At 36.3% G+C, this 14250-nt stretch overlaps 1 protein-coding gene across 1 annotated transcript in view; it reads right to left on the minus strand.

Moving 5' to 3' along the window:
* SH3GL2 (SH3 domain containing GRB2 like 2, endophilin A1) overlaps positions 1-14250 on the minus strand; it is a 141624-nt gene that overhangs the window by 49144 nt on the left and 78230 nt on the right. The gene's annotated exons all lie outside the window — the stretch shown is intronic.

Raw genomic sequence — 14250 nt, forward strand, 5'->3', positions numbered from 1 at the left:
ATGCTAATGACAGAAGAATTTCACTCTTACAATATTCTAATATAAAGGTAGTTAGATGCTTTTCAGTAATACATCACTGTACTACAGAGTTATCTCACACAGTGTGATTTTTTATTTCCTTTAAGATGGCCACTGGGTTGAGGGTCTCTGCAAGGATTTTCACCATGACCAGACCGGCAGCAACATCAATAATATCCCGGGTCATCTCAGGGAGCTTGGTTTGCCTCCTTCTAAAAGGGCACATGGCTCCCACGCATGGATGCATGGCTCTGTCTCCTGGCCATGGAAAATCTGAAATCTCCTTGTTAGAGGCTGAAGTGTATTCCGAACCCTCTCTTTCTCTGTCTTTAACTCCTGCTTTCTGCCATCTGGAAAACCTTTAGAAGAGATCTCTCTTTTAGAAACCAAGAGTCTGAATTCTATCACCACTCTGGCCCTATATACCAGATACCATTCATATCATTCCAGTAGCAGTAAAAGAAAGAACATGCTGTGACGGGAGGGCATGGCATGGACTGACTCCTCTACTCTTTGCTAGGTAATCAGGGTTCTTATGAAAACTAAATGGCATAATAAACGTAAGAGCCTGTGTCTGAACCTACAAGATTTGCAGTATATACTAGTTTCCATCTCTTACCAATATAGTGTATATCTGCTTATAATACCCTGGCCTCTCTCAGCTGTTTATTTAACTATTGTTTCATACTTTAAGAAAAATCTAACAATGTTCATGAACATAACACAATGTTAAGTAGATAAAGGTCAATAATTAAAAGTGAAAAGGTAATAAAAGTACATTAACATCTTTAATTTATATAGCTGACACATACTTTCACTTGCAATTTACTATCTGTGTACCACAAGAACTATGTAAAAGAGATATTATTCCTATGTTGCAGATGAGAACACTGAGGGTTGCATAAATTAAATTGCCTATCCATGATAGAGACCTTTAGCTAGGAAGATGTGGAACCAGGATCTGAAGATAATTTTCCTAAGCTAAACTCTAGGTACATTCCTATCGCAGCTTTGAAGAGCTGTCCATGGTACTGGCCTTCTCTACCCAAAGTTCCAATAGATTCAGAAGTCCAGAGGTAGATTCACTGCCTTAACCCCTGGCCCTTGACATCAGCTCTCCCACTTAACCTGTGTCCTAGGTGATGCTGGCTATTAACTATTTCAACAGTATTAACTATTTCAACAGATCTAGGCTTTGTCTGGCACCACTACCACCTATCTAAAGCCTGCAGCAACTATAATCTGGCCCAGCAATAAGCTTATTTGCCTGCTTTCTTAACGATGTTTACCAAACCAGAACTGGAGGTGGGGAGGCCCTAAAATTCAATTTTAGAATCTCCCAGTGGGAGTCCACATGCCAGTGACTTGACCTGCATATTCAGGTTTTAGTTACAGGGAATCAGGAATTGAAGGGGACTTAAAGGTTATCGAATTTTCCCTATCATCACACAACTTTTTACTATGATTTTTACGTTGATTTTCTTCCTTTTACTCTGCTCATGATGGCAGTTTTAGCTCATATGTCCATCCCTCTTGTGTCTTATTCTTAAAATATGTAATTTTTAGTGAAATTTAGGCTGGAAAACTCTATCTAGTTGAACTCCTACACAATAAAGAAATATATGTTACACAACCCCAAATTAACTGTCTCTTAGTTCTGCCTGTCTCCAATGTCAGAGAACTAATTATATTCCAAGATCCCATTTCTGGTCAAAAATAATCATTACAGACAGAGCCTTCCCATGACCTAGGAATGACATATTTAATTTTTACTTACAAAATTGTCACAAAAAAACAAATAGCTGAGAAATGTCTTTACTTGTAGTAACATTAGAAAATCATGTTAACCTTGCATTAATCACAATTTGACCATCTCTAGGGAATAAAATATGGCCTTCATCAAAATCACAAGGGCTTATATTACATTTTCAGTCCCATATTGTTCACCCTAGAGTGATTTTAATTTCTCTACTTTTTGCATCCATCAACAGGTTAGAACCATAGTTGGCTCACTGTATCAAACAGGGATCACGCTGTCCATTAATAATTTAGAATTAGTCCTGGTAACTTGCACTGAGGTCAATTTATCAGTCTATTGGGTGTAAATATTTGGTTTAAATACTGGGGGGTGGGGAGAAAGAGAGTGAGAAAATGATTCTCTTCTCAACAAAAGCTGACATGTGAGCTGCTCTGAGAAAAATAGTTCAACGAACACAGTGAATGAGGCTAACAGTTAGATACTGGTATTAACTTGATTGGTTGGTTGCTATAAAAATTTCTTATCTAATTAGATTCTTGAGAAAGCAAGAGTATTCAAAATGACATCTACACTGTGCTCTGGGCTATTTTTCTCAAGTCACAAAGGATCTAACTCTATCAAGACACTGACTCAAACAATGGGATAAATAACTGACTCATTCCTCAGAAGTATGCCAAATATATTCTCCCCCTGTTCTTTAAATTACATTACTAAAACTTCTATCACTTTATGTATCAGGCAAGGTAAGGAATACTGCCTCCCTGGGCCCCTCTGGCCAACAATGAGTTCTGTTTTCCTTACCCAGTGCCATTTATTTAAGAATAGTTTTGCCCTATTTTTCATTGAGGTGATTTCTGAAACCAAGATTTCACAGGATTAAATATTTTCTGATGCTGTTTATGCTAATATGCTTGCTGTTTAAGAAACTGGGCTCCTATTAAATGAAAATCAGCAAGTTATTTGAAAAAAAAAAAGATCCAATATGTACAGTACAAATGATCCAATATGCCCTCTGTACAATCTAAAAAAAAACCTCTATTCAAATTCCTTAATTACACCCATTTAGCACAACACTGAGATCTTATGCTTCTAATCTTAACCTCTCTCACATTCTTCATATATTCTGTATTCCAACCAAACCAAAGATCTCACCTTCCTCTTATTCTTCATTGTAGTCCTTATTACTGGTACTCAGTAAAGATTTGCGAAACTGAACCACAATGTACTTTTGTAAATATTAATGCTAAGATGACTGAGAGGATGCATAAAGTGAGACAAATAAGACTTTACTCTGGGATGGTCTTTCAAGGGGGTCAAATATATGGTGACAGAAGGAAATTTAACTTTGGGTGGTGAATACACAATGTAATATACGTATGATGTATTATTGAAATATATACTTGAAACCTATATAATTTTATTAACCAATGTCACTCCAATAAATTTAATGAAAAAGGCACAACTTTTCAAAAAAAAAATATAAATACAACCAACACGTTTTAAATTGAAAGTCTTAATTCTGAGTCTACACTAGTGTTGTCTCATTGTGACTATTTTTCTCCATATACCAAATGAGAAAAATGTCAAAGGAAACCAGCAGCAAGAGACAGCTTAAATAAATAACCACTGTTCTCAGCCCAAATGAAGCAATGCATTTCATTTACTAAACACTGAAGAGCCAACTACTATTTCTTCTACTGCCTTTTACAAAGGTCTCCTTGAAAATTACATCATCAGTGAAATTCAATAGACTTAAGACTAAATTTATTCATACCCTACACAACTGCAAAGTTATTTACTTCTTAGCTTCCTGGTTTTTCTTCAGCTTCGTCTCTATTACTTGTCATGGAAAACCAGGTTTCCTTACGAAACACCAAATGTGTTTATTCTCTCTGCCTTGAATCTGGACCTACTTTCCTACTTTTCAAATCCTACCAATTATCTATAATGCTCACCCAGATTTCACCTTGCTCCATCATCTGGACCTCCCACACTAGTTGGAAGTTATTAGACATCCTTTGCACTCTTAATGAAACACATCTTCTGCCGGACTACCTGGAACTGAACACCTGAGTAAAATTGCTGTGGGCTTTTGCTCACCTGAATTGTAAGATGTTAGAGGAGGAAATCATATCATTGCTTCTTTGTTTGAAAACTTCTGAGACTGCATTACTGAACACAGTGCTTGCAGAGCAGACACTTAATTATCAGTTGAAAAATATCTCAATAACTTTTTCTCAGACCAAAAATTGCACATAAATTAAAGGAAGACTCTTAACTATGAGTTAGCACTGGTTTTGTGTATCCTTTCTGAGAGTTTACTCTCCCCTCCATTAGCAACAAGGAAAAAATTAGAAAATTCAATGAACCCTAATGTCTGATATTTTATTTATAACCAAAGTTAAAGAAAACTCTCTTAACTATAACCATTCTATATTCATTCACCAAATTACTTTTAATACAATTACAATTAGAAGTAATGATATACATTCCTCCCATTAATATATAATTATATATATAATATATAATTGTTTTAGTTTATATGTACACGAGCATGTGTGTATATAAACAAACAGGAGCAAGTATGTTTGTGTATGTATACCTACATATGATAGAAAGTAAATATTTTTCCAAGTGCTTTTAAAAAAATCTTCAACAATAATTTTATTAAGTACTACACTGTTTACTCGTATTAAAATAGAATTACTTTAACATTCCATAAGTTAAGTATAGCTAGTCTATTAAGAGCAGAAAGCAGAACTCATCCATTATCCTGCCTATTTGTACCATGGAACAACCCATAAAGTTATATACATGTGTGATGAAACCTCACTGACAATTAAGTCGATGAAAGACACCTGAGTTAAGGGTTTCTTGGGTTTTTTTGTTTGTTTGTTTGTTTGTTTAAATTGGATTCAGATCCAAGAGACTTGAATTCTAGCCCTGGTGATGACACCAGATAGTTGTATGAAAGAGAAAATGCATAACCTGGTAGTGCCTCCATTTCTTCACCCAAGAATGAAAGCCAATATCATCTAACACTAGATTTTTTGATAACTAAATTAGAATATACATGTAAGAGGACTTTGTAAACTATCAAAAATCATTATTAAAATAAGGGTTTTTTATGTCTTAAGTGGTCTTACATGAAAGGTAGAATTTTAAGTTGATTTCTTATATTTAGCAAAAAACAAAAAGCCTAAGCAGAATTTAAATGTATTAAAGAACAACAATATTCAATGCACAAGTACTTTAGAAAGAAGTTATAGTAACTACCCCTGTGGGACCCTGTACTGTTTTCCCAGTTTCTGTAGACAGGCATCACCTATGATAATACATAAAAGAAGCCTACACTGTGGCTCTTCACGAAGGTTCTTTAATCATTACTCATTAGTAAGGTACTGAAAAATAAAATTTGTAAATACTTGATGACTCATCAAATATTCAGAAGGAAATAGGAGAGTCGAAATTACAGCAGTAGTTTCTTGGTATTTGGCTAAATACAAGTATATCTTGTTTTTCCAGATGGTGGTATTCTCATGTATGAAAGGCAGGGTGAATTCACTCTGTGGGATATAAGTTTCACACCAGTTTTTCTCAGCTGTCATTAAATTGGAATGCTTAAATGCCATGATGTTTTGAAACTGAATTTCAAAAAAATATATATATATTTATTTTTCCCATCCAGAAACTTCAGATTTTCTTAGAAAATAAGGCATTTCTGTCTGTCTAAATTGAACTAATTCAGACCATTTCTTATTATCAAGTAGAATTTGTGTATTGAAGAAAAGTAGAAAGGTTTCTCTTATATAACATAAAAACTAGTGATTTCCACCCCCCAAAGAATTCAATAGGATTAAGACTGATTTTCTTTGAATACCTGGGGCTAAAAACATTAAAATGAGTTTGGGTGAGCTAAGCACTTGGCCCTCTTCCCAGCTTCCAGCCTATCTTGCTTCTGGTCAAATACTATATGGAAAATGCGGAAACTGATTTACATGATGTTCTAATTGTTTCTGGTATGGTTCAGGGGGGTTTAAGGGTAAAAACTTTCCAAGCCCCATCTTCCCAAAGTGGGAATTTACCATAGATTATGTAGCTAATTACATACCTCAGGAGCTGGATTTATTATAGAGGTATCATGCAGAGTTTCGGTCCTTCCCTGGAAATATAGTTTATACCATCACCTATATTTTCATTTGCAAGTGATGCTATTTTTGTCTTCCAGAAAAATTTTTTAAAAGTAGAAAAATGTGCAGAATAAAAAAAAAAAGGAAGCAGCATTTCTCTATTTTTCAACCGAACAAATAATCCAATTTCTCATCATATAAGGAGTAATTTAGGAGCCGGGTTCAACAGAGGGGGATTGTTCCATAAAGTTTCCCATCCCTGGCAACAGGAAAAATTTTATACATTTTCATAGTCCACTGCAGTAAGCCACTGAAATTGAACAAAATATAAAAAGACAGTGTCTGATAAAAACAGAAGTTAAGACTCAGGGATAGAATTATGTCATATAGTATGTTTTAAATTCTATATAAAGCTTAGTCATAAATTCCCTTAGGAAAAAAAAAAACAGAATTTGCAAAGAGAAAAAATGGTACTAATTCATTTGAGATTTCAGTCCTGGCTAATGAATGACCTAGAATCTAATGCCTGATGACTCAGTTAATAAGGCAGAGGGAGTTGCCCTAGGCATTCATTTGTTCAGAGAAACTGCTGGGACACCCATATTTGTTTTGTGAGCTGAAACTACAAACTTCCCTGGGCCTTCGTTTCTTAATCTACAAAATGGGGTGGGAGTGGAGTGTGGTTAGAAAACCAGGAAAGTTCTAAGATCCCTTATAATTAAAAATGTGATGTCTATTTCAGTGATGGTTAATTTGATATATCAATTTGGATAGGCCAGAGTACCCAGTTATTCAACCATACACTAATCTAAGTGGTGTTGTGAAGATACTCTGTAAATGTGGTTAATATCCACAGTAAGCTGACTTTTATTTATTTATTTGTTTATTTATTTATATTATGGTGACATTAAATGAAATTTCATTTCATTTAATGTTAATGAAATAAAATAAGTTTAATGAAATAAAATAAGGTTAATGAAATAAAATAAGTTTCAAATGTATAATTCAATAGTAAGTCATATATATTTTGCATTGTATGTTCACTGCCCATAGTTAGATTTCTATCACCGCATATTTGATCCCTTTTACCCCAGCTTCCTCCCCTCTCCCTGCCTACCCTCTGGTAACCACTAGTCTATTGTCCATGTCCATGAGTCTCTGTTTGTCCTATTCGTTTGTTGCTTTTAGGTTTATATCCCACATATAAGTGATGTCATGTAGTTTTCAACTTTTTCTGTCTGGCTTATTTTGCTTAGCATGATTATCTCAAGGTCCACCTACTTTGTCACAAATGGTAGTATTTCTTCTCTTCTTATGGCTGAGTAATATTCCATTGTATATATGTACCACATCTTTATCTAATCATCTATTATAGGACACTTCGAGATACAGCATCCATTTATGATCAAAACACTTAACGAAATCGGTATAGAAGGAAAGTACCTTAATATAATAAAGGCCATATATGACAAATCCTCAGCCAACACTATACTTAACAGTGAAAAACTAAAAACCTTTCCTCTAAGATCAGGAACAAGGCAAGGCTGTCCACTATCACCGCTGTTATTCAGTATAACATTGGAGGTCCTAGTGAGTGCAATCACATAAGAGAAAGATATAAAAGGCATCCAAATAGGAAATGAAAGAGTCAAACTGTCACCATTTAACATGATTCTCTATATAGAAAACCCTAAAGATTCCACAAGAACACTACTAAAAACAATAAGCAAATACAGTAAAGTCTCTGGATACAAAATCAATGTTCAAAAATCCATAGAGTTCCTATACTCTAATAATGAATTGTCAGAAAAAGAAGTGGAAAAAATAATTCCTTTTAAAATTGCAACAAAAAAAAAATAAAATACCTAGGAATAAATTTAATGAAACATGTTAAGGACATATATAATCAGTTGACTTTTAAGTAAAAGAGATTATCTTTGCTACTGTGGGTGAGCCTCATCCAATCAACGGAATTCCATTAGGAACAAAACTGAGGTTACCTTGAGGAAGAAATTCTGCCTCCATATCCTTCTCGTTCTATTTCCCTGGATAATCCTAACTGATACAACTTCTACTGATGGAGTGCTATTTATAGTACATCAAAGGTAGATAATAAATTAGGAAAGGGAGAAACAGAGATAATACCATGCGAAGCATTTAGAACAAAAAATGCTATAGTACTCCCCTGCCCAAGATTAGGGTTATATGCAAATCTCACCCTAAAAGAAAAAAAGACAACAAATCATCTTTAGATTAAATTTATCAAGTGGAATGAATACAACAGAACTTAACTTGAATGCTGACTATGACTAGGGACTTTGCTAGCACTGGAGGCTTCATACACAAATAAAGACATAGCACATGCTCTCTGGGAACAGGAGTTTGGTGGGATATATGGGAAAAAAAAATTTCAATATACAGCAGGTCCTCAAATAACATCATTTCACTCAATGTCATTTCGTTATAGTGTTGATGAGATGCTGTAAGAACTTAACTTTTGTTTATAACAAACAGCCTGTGGCAAAACTGGTTTTGTTATACATTATGCTTAAAGTTGCAGAACCTGTTCACCATGTTAAGCGAGGACTTACGGGTAATGGGGGTGGGTACATAAAAAAAATATGTAGAAAACCATCAGAGCCTAAAATGGACAATTTTACCTTAGTTGGATAAGAAAACAAGGTTGGGTGTAGCCTGGGTGATTCTCAAATGTATATAAGTAAGCCAGAAGGATAGATATGAGATATAAAATGAAATTTTCTCAAGCGGAAGCTATTACAACACAAAAAGCAAATGCAATAAACACAGTATATGCAAGAAAGTACATACATTTCAGTGCTACCAAGTTTAGAACATAAGGCAGGGAATGATAAGAACTGAGACTGCAGGAAAAAGGAGAGATCAAGTGGGTAGTGAGTGAGCCTTCCATGCCAAAGTGGCTTACCACAAAACCTTAGACTTTATCTTAGCATTAATGGGCAGCCTTTAACAGGTTTTAATCTGGGTAATATAGCTAAATTAATTTTTAAATCATCTGATTACAGAGTGAAGACTAACTTAAAAAAGAAACAAAACAAGATTAGAGACAAACAAACCAGTTAGAATGCTACCACAATCGTCCAGGAGGAAGATAAGAGCTTAAACCAAGAACTCTGAAAGGAAGGACAGACTCAGTAAATATTTAGGGCATAAATAATGAGAACTTTGTGACTGATTTAATATTGGAGTGAAGCAGAGAATTTTAGGATGCTCTTAGATATCAGGCTTTGGTAGATGGATGAATACAAACGTACAGAACTCAGGTATAGAGCCACTGGGTTTGAAGTCCAAGTAAATATGTCCAGAGGGGAATTGAATGTATGAGTTTAAGCCTCTAGGGAGAGGTCAAGACAAGAGATGGATACATGGAATCGGCATTATGTATTTGATTTGTAAAACCGAAAAAGCAGATGAGATTGCTTGGGGAGAACATATATCCACAGAGCAATCATGAGTCAAGGAGGGAACCCTAAGCATTACCAATAAACAGGGCTAGGCAGGCGGGGAAAGCCAATAAAAATGACCAAGAAAAAAAAAAAACAGAGAGTAGAAAGAGAACCAGGAACGAGAAGGATCAAAGAAGCCAGAGAAGTCATTTCACAAATGAGTGTAACCAAGCCCAGGGGAGAAACATGGAGGTGGTAGTAGGCCGTTAATTAGGACAGTCATTCCAAGAGTCTGATAGCTCTGTGACCATGCACATTGCCATGTATTTGATGCTGATTAGTACGATGGGCAAAGTACACGTGATCTAAAGGATACTAGGAATCAGACAATAGGAGCTACATCCTCATACTGTTTTGTGGGAAAAAAAAGTATTTCTTCCATTTCATTTTCTTCCTATAAAAATATCATTTGGAATTGTATGAAATACACTTAACGAGTAGAGTAACTGATAGCTATTCGACAGCCTTCCTTTATCTAATCAAGGTAAGTACTTCAGCTCCACAGAAAGCAAACATCTGGGACAAACTGCAAGTCAATGGGTATTTGAAGAACTTTGAGAGACTTCCTACAAGCATTTCACACATTAAGAGATTCAGCTCTCCACACAGTATTTTATGTCACCAAATGTGGTTGCTAAGCTCACAGCTGCAACAAATCATAAACTTCACCTTAAATAACAACAAGGAAGAGATATGGAGAGACTCCAGAGATAGTCATAAAAGTAGATCAACAATCATGTAGCATTCAATGAAGAAATACCAGACCTACTATCTTGTACAGAAAATCACTGACCCACTGATAAAGAAAATTAGGAACAAAGAATAACCATACAAAACGCAGAAAGATGAATTCCTGTCTGAGATTATCAAGTTTGATAACATATCTGCAGAAATTCCATCATCCGAACCAAAAATGTTAAAAGCATCTTAGTGGCAGAACACACACACGCACACACAATTTCATTTATAACCCTGGGCAAACTTTCTCAAATGCTAAGCAGTCCATCACTGCAGAGAAGACTGTGTGCATTGACAGATGCACCACTCTGCTTCCACCCTAAACTGTGAGGTCTGCTGCCTGTGCTGTGGCCAACTCTCCCTGGAGACTTACACCTTGCAGGCTCACGCTGAAATCAGAGAAGAAATGCTGGCAGCTTCCCCCATTTTCCCCTGGCCATCATACAAACTCATGGTTGCTTTTTTACCCACGATCTCTGGTATTAGAACTTTAGGTGTCCTCTGCCCCATGCGGGATATATGTAACAGGAAAGGTTGGTGCAGTAGCTGGAGCATATATTCAAGTAATGTCACTGCATCTCACACCATCTAAGAGCTAATGTGATTCCTTCTTTCTCAATATGCTCTCAAGGTGTAGAAAGAAACTACTGTCTTTATCATCCCATTTGCTATTGCCTCAATCAACTACGTAACAATAGTTATATTTCCCATTATTATACAAAGACACATAGCATTTGATAAAAAAGAGGCGGTTTAGGCTTTTCTACAGGCTTAAAGTTGTTCAAAGTTGAGGTCAGGATTAAATACAATTCCAGCATGCCAAACTGGCACTAATGGCTTCCTTTGCTTTAGAGTTTCTGTCCATTGCTTTTCAACCAAGTCTTGCTATTGAATGAGTTGGCTGCTTGCAAAACTCTAATAAAGCTATGACAAAAAATAAAATATGGAAAGGACACAGGAAAGCACATTCTTTTAAATTCTGTACAGGCTTTCTAATGCGCTAATGTCAGCATCTGTTCATGAGCAGTAGTGGGTGAGTACAAGAACTCTGAGAGGCTGTCCTCTTATTTGTTCAAGATGGACACAAGAGGAAGAAATGGAGGAATATTTAGAGAGGAGAGACTTTTAAGAAACAGGCTGGGTACCTCTTCTTATGGTAGAAAAAAATGAAGCCAAATATGTACCAAGAAGATGGCCTAGTGGCAATGGTTTTGAAGTCACCTGTCCTTAAGCTCTGGGACTGTTAGAAAGGGAAAAATGAATTGACAACTTTAACAACTTTACTGAGCTAAAACTAACATATCACAAAGTTCATTCATTCTGAGTGTACAATTCAATTGTTTTTAATATAGAGTTGTGCGATCAACACCATTATGCAATATTTAGACAGTTTTCATCATACCAAAAAGAAACCTTATACCCATTAGCAGTCATTTCCCCAACTCCATTCGATGCTTCACCTTCTGAGAACCCTTAATCTCCTTTCTGTCTCTATAGATTTATCTATTTTGGATGTTTCATATAAATGCAATCTTCTAATGATGAGATGTTCTGTTTCTGGCTTCTTTCACTTAGCATAATATTTTCAAGTTTCATCCATGTTATAGCATGTATCAGTATTCCATTACTTTATACAGTTGAATAGCATTTCAATGTATGAATATACCATATTTTGTTTATATCTCTATAATTCGATGGGCATTTCATGCTTTTTTCTAGGTTGATAACCTTGGGCACATCATTTTAAGTTTTCTAACTTAAGAGGTAGATAGTTAAAAGCTATTTCACAGGGCAGTAATGAAGATTATAAAAAATAACTGAGTAAACTTTGTCAACTGTAAAGTTCTTCACTAATGCAAAACAGGGTCATTACTCCACAAGCAGTACCACATGACCCTGTTACCTAAGAGTGACAAAGCGATATGACATATGGAAATTCACAGACACAGTAAATGCAAGGTGGAGGCTTCTAAAGTGCTTCTTCCCGGGACTAATTTGTGGAAGAAGAAACACTAACACTTCCCAAAGTCCAGGCTGATTAAAGGTGTGAGAGCCATTAATATATACAGCATCATTCCTGATGAGGATCTTTAAGAGCAAAATGGTGTGCCTGTGGGCACTCGTTACTAGTTAAAGATGAATTCAAAATTTACACTGCAGAAAGCAATGTTATACTGAGACTGCATTTTTCAGAAGTGACCTCATAAACTTTCTTATCCCATCCACTCATGCTACCAGAGTTTTATGGCATATTAGTTCACCGAGTTAGCAAGTAGAGGTTAAGTTGGAGAATATGAGAGGAAAGTGAATACATTCATGAGCCTATGCAGTATAGGTTTTTGTTTTTTTCCCCCTCAGAATGAAGGGTTTCAAAATCAATTCTGATTTGGGGTGGGGGCTGTAAGAAAGGGGAAGTCTGGTCACCCACCAGAAGAGAATCACTGCAGGAGTACCTGTGCATGCTGGAGAGTAGAGAGAGCAGCAGTGATGGCAGCCACTGAGGAAGCAGGGGCGAGATGAACAGAAGTGCTATGGTCAGAAAGCCAGGTGGTAAGAGAGACGAGACTGAAGCCCAGGTCCCCTAATTCTCATACTCAATAAAACTCCTGTTTCCCAGGAAAGGTTCGATTTGGGCTGGCTGTAATCAATAGATATCAATCAGCAGCACTGGAGGATACTTTAAAGATTCCTTAAAATTTTTAACTTGCTTTCCATAACTGTTTCTAGTGCTGAAAACTGGCGCTAAACATTTTCTTGGTAACAAGAACTGATTAAAATCAATTAGGCTTTACTGTCCTTCGATAGTAAATCCATTATTTCCTTCCTTTGCCTACATGCCTACTGAATCATATTGTCTCTATGTCAATTGCACCTTCCTCTGTGAAGCTGTCCAAGCTCCTCTGTTCGTCCACTGCTCCTGGCCTAACTCTATCTAGCACTTGTTAGATTGCATTTTGTATTACCATCAGCCATTTGAATGCCTCTCCAACTTAAAGTTCCTGGAAGGCAGTGATTTTGATCTGGTTCATCTCCACTTCCCAGGGCCTCGCTCAATGTACGAGCAGATGAGAAGGCAGTGGAACAGTACAGCAGCCTCTGCAGCAATTTTGTCTGCTTATTTTATTCCTTTAAGTTCTCTTTTCTATTTGATTCTATTTATTATTATTCCCCTGAACCATCACTGCAATTATCTTTTCTTCTTTTCCACAAAATACCCCTCTGCCAGTGGCAAAGCTTGAAGACAAAAGGCGGATATAGAAAACAGAAAGTTAGAATAGCTCTGGGCACTTTCTACAACAGTAGTTTCTTAAATTATTTTTTCTCTTTTATTTAAGGTAATATGCTGGCATCGCTATTGATAAGAATATGATGAAAAGAGGTTAGAAAAAAGTAGGGAGAAAGTAAGAGTTAGCCTATCAACACCAATTTAAAACACTAGCGCTCAGACAAGGCAGTCAGAGATGTTACCATTTTTTGTATTCTTGTTTCCCACCACCACATCTCCGTCACCACTACCATGTTAAAACCTAGCCACCTTCTAATCTCTGTCATTCGTTCCTTTGGAATATATTTATTGAATTTATTTTATGTGTCAGGCACTGATGATACCATGAGGAGGATACGCAAAGGCCCCGGTGTATATGGGGTAAGCATGGCTTCCCAAGAGGCATGAATAAAGATTAGAGAGGGAAGGAGAAAGCACCCACGATGAAGCTGGAGGCACCGGCAGAAGCCAGACCATGCAGGCCTTTTGGACTAAATAAAAGCCTCCAAATTAAGAGCAATGAAGGGAAACATGAGAGGATTTATGATTTTAAAATATCATGCTAGACATACTTAGCACAAAGCCACTGAGCCAAACAAAAGACCAGTATCGCAAAAGGATGCTACTTTAGGAAGAGGTTTCATTCTTGCCGTAAGAGCTACATAACATTTTGCTTTCATCTGCAGGACCACAGGATCGTGACTGTCACAAGTTTGGCATGGACAAGAGAACATATGGCTTCTCTCTGGAAGAAGTCCTGCTTGCATCAAGTACCAAACTTGCTAATAAAAACATCTTGCTCTCTAAGTAGGCTGAGAGGACACAGTATTTTTTATTATTGCTGTTGTCCTTTTG

The sequence above is a fragment of the Pteropus alecto genome, unplaced genomic scaffold, assembly GCF_000325575.1.
Source record: "Pteropus alecto unplaced genomic scaffold, ASM32557v1 scaffold95, whole genome shotgun sequence".
In the NCBI taxonomy this organism is placed as follows: Eukaryota; Metazoa; Chordata; class Mammalia; order Chiroptera; family Pteropodidae; genus Pteropus; species Pteropus alecto.